This window comes from Pygoscelis adeliae, unplaced genomic scaffold, assembly GCF_000699105.1.
Source record: "Pygoscelis adeliae isolate BGI_AS28 unplaced genomic scaffold, ASM69910v1 Scaffold77, whole genome shotgun sequence".
NCBI classification, from domain to species: Eukaryota; Metazoa; Chordata; class Aves; order Sphenisciformes; family Spheniscidae; genus Pygoscelis; species Pygoscelis adeliae.
The window spans coordinates 5,791,210-5,797,582 of NW_008825216.1; positions in this window are offsets into that span (position 1 = coordinate 5,791,210).

Here is a 6,373-nt window from a genome sequence, read left to right on the forward strand (position 1 = left end):
TGGAAATGCCAGGTGGGTTGCACAGCAAGGAAAACACACTCCATCTCTTACTCATTCTGTCCTGGGAGAGAGCAAAATGAAAGTAAGACGGTGCAATAAGAATTTTTTTTTGGCAAGATTGGACAGATTATTCAAAACCTTTCCTTTGGAAAAGCAAATTGACTTTGCTGTGGATGAACACAATGGTAGGTATACGTTTCTCTACATAATCACATGACAAGACAGTTTGTATTAAAACTCTCATCTTTTCAAACTTTATTTTACACTTCTTTCATTTTAAGTGGATTTTTTCCCAAAAGCTTTCCTGCTCAGTTGAACTGTGCAATTTATCTATATGGGGTGTGTGTAGATGGAGAGGGAAGGTCAATTCTATTCTTACAGCCTGTGCATTTTCTGCCTTATCTATGTATGAAATAGTGCAGCTTCTGACCATATAAAGATCCTACACTGAAAGAAAAGGCCACCTGGGAGAAAGGCGCCTTATCCTCACAATAGTTTGACTATTGTGCAACAGGACAGATTGTATCAGTTTAAAAAAAAAGTCATGTCCCTGATAAAACAGCACCAGAAACACGTACAGATCACGTCTCCCTTCCCTCATTGTTACTCATCTGCTTTCATTTGAAAAAAAGCCAGCACAGTAATGCTAATCTAATTCAGCTGCAGGAGCGCTTTGATAGAAAGTTCAGAGAGGTGTTTTTAATCCTCTACAATACATCCTGATAGAGGACGGCAAAACAGGAAGCCCTCGCATGCGGATCCTTCCTCACTATAATGGCAGGGTGGAAGATGCCGTCTGTAATTTTGTGCCATTATACCAAAAAGTGCTGGCTCCTCTAAACTTGCAGCAGCTGCTCCTGAAGGCTCAGCTCTTTGTCCTGAGCTGGCAGCTGCCTCTGCCGCTGCCAATGGGAACAGTCTTGTTTTCACAGAATCGGACGGGGCTAGAAGTGAACTCGGAGGTCATCTGGTCCTTCCTTCCTCCAGCCGTGAGGCTGGACGGGCGCTCTTGACAGATGTTCTCACTGGCAGCCAGAGATCCTGGCTCTGAGAGACCAAAGCTAAGCCACCTTGCCTAAATTAGGGGGCCTGTCAGCTTTTACTGCCTGCAGTGGCAGTTTGATGCGCAGTTGTTTTTCAGCTTTTCAACTATGACCATTTAGTCAAAAGCAATACGATTTTGTGAAAATACAAGATTTTACTTGAGGAATTAGTTGTGAAGATGGTGGCTTGATCTTTTTGATTAGTAAGTTTGTGTCCTCTATTTTTATTCTCCACGTTGCACGCTTCAAATTCTCTGCTACCCCCTGCAACAGCCTTGCTAAGCCAGCAACATGAAAATCCATCAGTCAGATTCCTTGGCTGTAGGACTGCAAAGCATTTAGGACTTTTAAATAAATAAGGCAGCCTGTACCTCTTCAAATCTACTACAGGCTTCCTGTAAGGACTTACACGTTGGGTTACACGCAGTTAAGTTGAAACAAAAATGTCATCACTGCCTACAAACTAAAGTATTTAATTCAGAATGGAATGAGAGAACGGGCATGGTGAATTGAGATCTCTGTTCCTGGAAAATAAACGCATCTGTACAAACTCCCTTCTAATTTGCAAAAGAAATCGTAGTGTAAATTTCCATAGTCTGCACACTTTTAAGCAGATGCTCTGACAAATAATGTCTGCGGTAATAGTGAGATATGCTTGGCTTCTCTAATACTGTTTGAAGTATTCTGTCCGTACACACCTGCATTTGAAGGCATAGAAAAGCGTTTTATTCTCTATGAGAAGTGACATTGAAAGCCTAGAACAGTCCTGCATTTACAACAGAAATAGAAAGGACTTTTTGAATGACTGGCTAGTGATAAGTGGCACAGGGGAGAAAAGTCCTATTGTGTAACCACATAAAGCACTGGAGACAAGACAAATCTATTTACATATGAAAACTCAGACCTCAAGCAAATCATACGGAAAAGGACATGAGACAGGATAAAAGAAATGCATAAAACAGAATTCCTTCTTCCCCACAGAGATTACCGAAGTTCTACCTCTCATTTATCATTACATTTTAATCCTTTGTGCAAGCGCAATGACGGTCCCCAAAATACAGTAGAGCTTTGTTCATAAATGTCCTTCCTCTTCTAAAAATGCACACAAAGAGGGGTATAAATTACATAGTGAATAGGTGCTATATATTCCATTTCTCTCTACAGGTTATATTGTACGATGCAGTGTACTTAAGGAAACGCTTCTCCAATTTGAGCAACATGACTAAGTATCAGAAAGAGCAAGGGTGATTCAAAGATACAAACCAAGATTCTGTATGATTTGTACAATATTAAGCAGAAGAAAAAAGGAATATCGAGACTCTTAGAGAGAATATAGACATGCTGTGTTCAGACAGGATGAAGACCAAATGGTAACAGGACTTTTAGATTGGATGTAAGGAAAAATTTCTTTACTGAAAGAGTAGTTAAACGTTGGAACAGGCTGCCCAGGGAAGTGGTTGAGTCCCCATCCCTGGAAGTATTTAAAAAACGGGTAGATGAGGCGCTTAGGGACATGGTTTAGTGGGCATGGTGGTGTTGGGTTGACGGTTGGACTTGATGATCTTGGAGGTCTCTTCCAACCTTTAATGATTCTATGATTCTATGATTCAATATTCTAGTGCTATGAGAAATTTTCACCCTGATTTAATGTATTGTTTTTCTTTCAGCTGATTCTGATAAAATGGCCTTCCCCTATACCAAACAACTAGTTTAATATTTCAGTAGTTTACCTTTTGTGTAACATAGCATATAAAAAAGAATTTTATTCCATGATATTAACAGCCTATGATGTTATTTAATAGTAATGGAACAAGTTAGAAATGTAGTCCTGTTTAAGCTTGTACAAAGCCTGTTCAAAACTTTGCATCTCTCCCTGTTAATTCGCCTCTGCATGCCCTGCTTGAACTTTCCAGTATCTTAAGCAACCCTAATGAAATTGTAGGTTGTGAGGGCTTTCAGTACAAATAATTAGTGCTACAGGTTTTTGTTAAATTCCAGATTCGGTTAAACCGAAGATACTGTAAAGGGTTGAGCTGAGAGCAAAAATAACAAAATGTACTGTCCCTATCGTCTAGGTGCTTTTATAACTGAAGTAACGACCTTATGTTGCCTTTTTGTAAATGATTTAAAAGGTTCTGCTGTTTGATGAGTCAGGAGAGTTTAAGCAAGAGCTGGTAGGGCTCTGACAGGCAACTTCATTGTGACAGTGCCTGGTATCCTGAGCCAAAACGAGCTTTAAAACTCTTACTCATGTGTCTAGCCAGATAATCACAGGGACGTTTCTGAACCATGGCAGAAATGCTTGTGATTTCTGAAAGAGAGTAGTCAGCACAGCGAGGAGGATTGAACTGCTTCTGCTAACATGAATTTAAGGCAGTGGTTTGACACAGGACTGAACTCTCTATGCACTGGCAATTCTAAACAGCCTGCTTCGGACACATTTTTTAAAATTCTAATAATCGATGATTTGCATGGGGTTTCTCCTCTCATTTTAAATTGAGGAATTCTCAAAGATTACATTGTCTTAAAGACATTATCTTAACAACGTCTTGGCATGAATGCGTTTAAAACCGTGGCAAAAGTTCAGTGAAGAATTGAAATAGTCACAAGCCTGTGTATTTCAATAGCAAATGGGTTTGTCTCTTTAAATTGCATACCAACCTTATCTGAAAAATGTAAATTCTACTGCTAAAAGCACATTCCTCTGCAATCAGATGTGGGCTTCAGTACTCAGGGCTGGTTGTTTCCACATTCATCTAATGAATTTTCCTGAATAGAAAGAATGAAAGGGAGCCAAAAAAGTAAGGGAAACAGAATTCTGCAGCAAATATTCATCCCCTCCAAAGTTCCTCTGTCATTTAAAAACAAATGGCCAAACTCACTGGTGGTCATCTGAAGGGAGAACTCCTTGCTAATCCTACTGCTTCCTTACAAGGCATAATTGCCCCACAAGCTGCAGGTGCCAGTCCAGCACACATCGAGCCTCACCATGCGCAGACCGCTACGCACAGATCCCCCAGGTTCTTTAAGCCATGGCAGAAACTAGTCCTTGCAGCAGACCTTGGATGTTTGCAAAGCTGATTGCGTAGAACAGCCAGTTAGGAAGCTTTAGCACTTAGGTTCAGGAGCTTTGAAATTCCCAGAAAATGTTAAAATCAATATAAGATGACTTTGCAAATAAGACAGAGCTTTTAACTGGTTTGCTAAGAAAACAAATTAGTTGTTTTCTTAGGTCATACAGTGCTGTCTAGAGTTAAATTTAGTAGCGTCAAATAAACCAAAGATAGCAATGGATGGAAAAATGTACGTCTGAGGAGTTGTTTTCTGAGAAAATGCATGTAGTATATGAAACGTAATATGAACCTCAAACTGCTATGGTAATATAACCTCTACAGCCAGGCATCACAAAAACAGGAGTAAATTCTTTCGAAGTGGCTGAAGGACACAAAGCTGCACGTTGGGGAAGAAAAGACCTGTTAATAGGGTTCCTTTCGGCATGTACCCCATTAATCCTCCCATTTCACATTCCTCCCCAGCAGTCAGCTGAACGACAGGGTGGGGGAATTAGTTTCCCTTGCCCTCAGAGCAACCTAATTCCTCAAGCAAAATGAATGGCTTTAGCAAGGCAGCAAGGCAAATAAAATGTGTTCTTTCCAGTTAAGCAAAACTGTGTACCTGCAACAAATGACTGTAACATTAAAAATACATGACAAGTAGCATATACCCAGACTCTAGAACGGGTTGAAAAAGCACATGAAAAATCCCCTGAGCTGTGAACAGGATCTCAGCTGTGAACAAATGAAACACAGGATCTTAAACAACGCGTGTCCCAGAACCTCAGCCTCTCCTTCCAAACTGCATGAAGCTCCATCCTCCAAAAACTCCGTGACATCCCTCTCCACAACACTCACCCCTTCCAACATCCCATTTAGTCCTGAAGGCAACACCTGGGGTCCTCCCTGGGCCCCTTGCTGTATCCCCAGTTTTCATCCTCACTCGCTAAAAGATGTGCTGAAGACTCTCACCTCCTTCCCACACCCTGCGCTGGCGCTCAGCACCGTGGAAGATACGGCACGTGCCCCAGCTTCTGCAGAGCTGCCAGCAGCCGGGTGACCACCCGGCTTTTGCTTTCTGGCTGCTGGGTGGCCAAACAGAAATCAAAAGCTGAGTTTTACTCGTGATCCTGTCCGTGGAAGCAGCAGTACGTCTCTCTCCTCCTCCAGCTGCTAATTTTTACAAGGTTAGTAAAAACAGAGCAACTTTCCAACTTCTATCAATCAGATGTGGTTTCTAGCAGACAGACTGACAGAAAATGCATGGACAGAGTCATTGCATAAGCTTTGTTTTCTTAGAACTACACTAAATATGAGGCAAAACCTTAGGTTTGTAAATAGGTACTAAGTGGATCAACTTTTTATAAAGATTCTGGGGGCTTTGCTACTCTTTGTTGCATTTAAAGTTTTGCAAACTATTATTTACAAGAAAATGTAAACATAATTTAAAAAAATCAACTTATTTTAGAAGTTCACACAAAATGGTTTGCTTACCTATGATTAGGAACTAAATTAATTACAAATATTATAATAATTTTTGCATAATCCTTCTCCTAGTCTTCCAATTTCACGTGACTACACTAAATTTTATACTAAAAACTCAACTTTAGCGAGCATCTGAGTCCAAGCTACCCATGAACAGAGTGTAATTTTGCCCCACCTTTATTGGAAAATTTTCTTTGAAGCCACACTGGTCTTGTTGATGTTACTCAAATGATCGCCTACTGCGTTTCATTGCATTACAAAGTAGTACCTTTGAAAACATTTGTAGTGTCTATTTGAATACCTGTTGTATCTTAGTATAGATACCACGCAGCTCTTCCATAGTCTTGGAAATAAAAGAGACCGAGCAGCTGTTCTGATTTCAGGAAAAAGATCCCTGCTTCGAAGTCCATCCCCACTAAAATCAATAGGGCTGACAGTGAATTTACTAGGAGCCGAAGCTGAACCTAAATGCTCATGTGTTATAGCTGCCAGGGCATCAGCCACCCATTTTTTATGACACCCGCTTTCTCCAGAGTGGAGCACGTCTTCCAGACTCTTCTCTTTTTGTAGACTAAGAACATTTCCAAGGGACTAGACTGTAATTAACTATGACTCTATGACTCTGCAGTTGTCATAGCAATAAAATGAGGGTGGTACGTTGTTAAAAAAAATAAAATCTTCAAATATAGCTAGCACAGGCCTAATAATTCCTTATTTCTAACCGCTTTACCACATTTGTAGGTCCACTGGCCTTTCTCCAAAGAACTTACCCATGGTAGGTTGCCTTCTGAA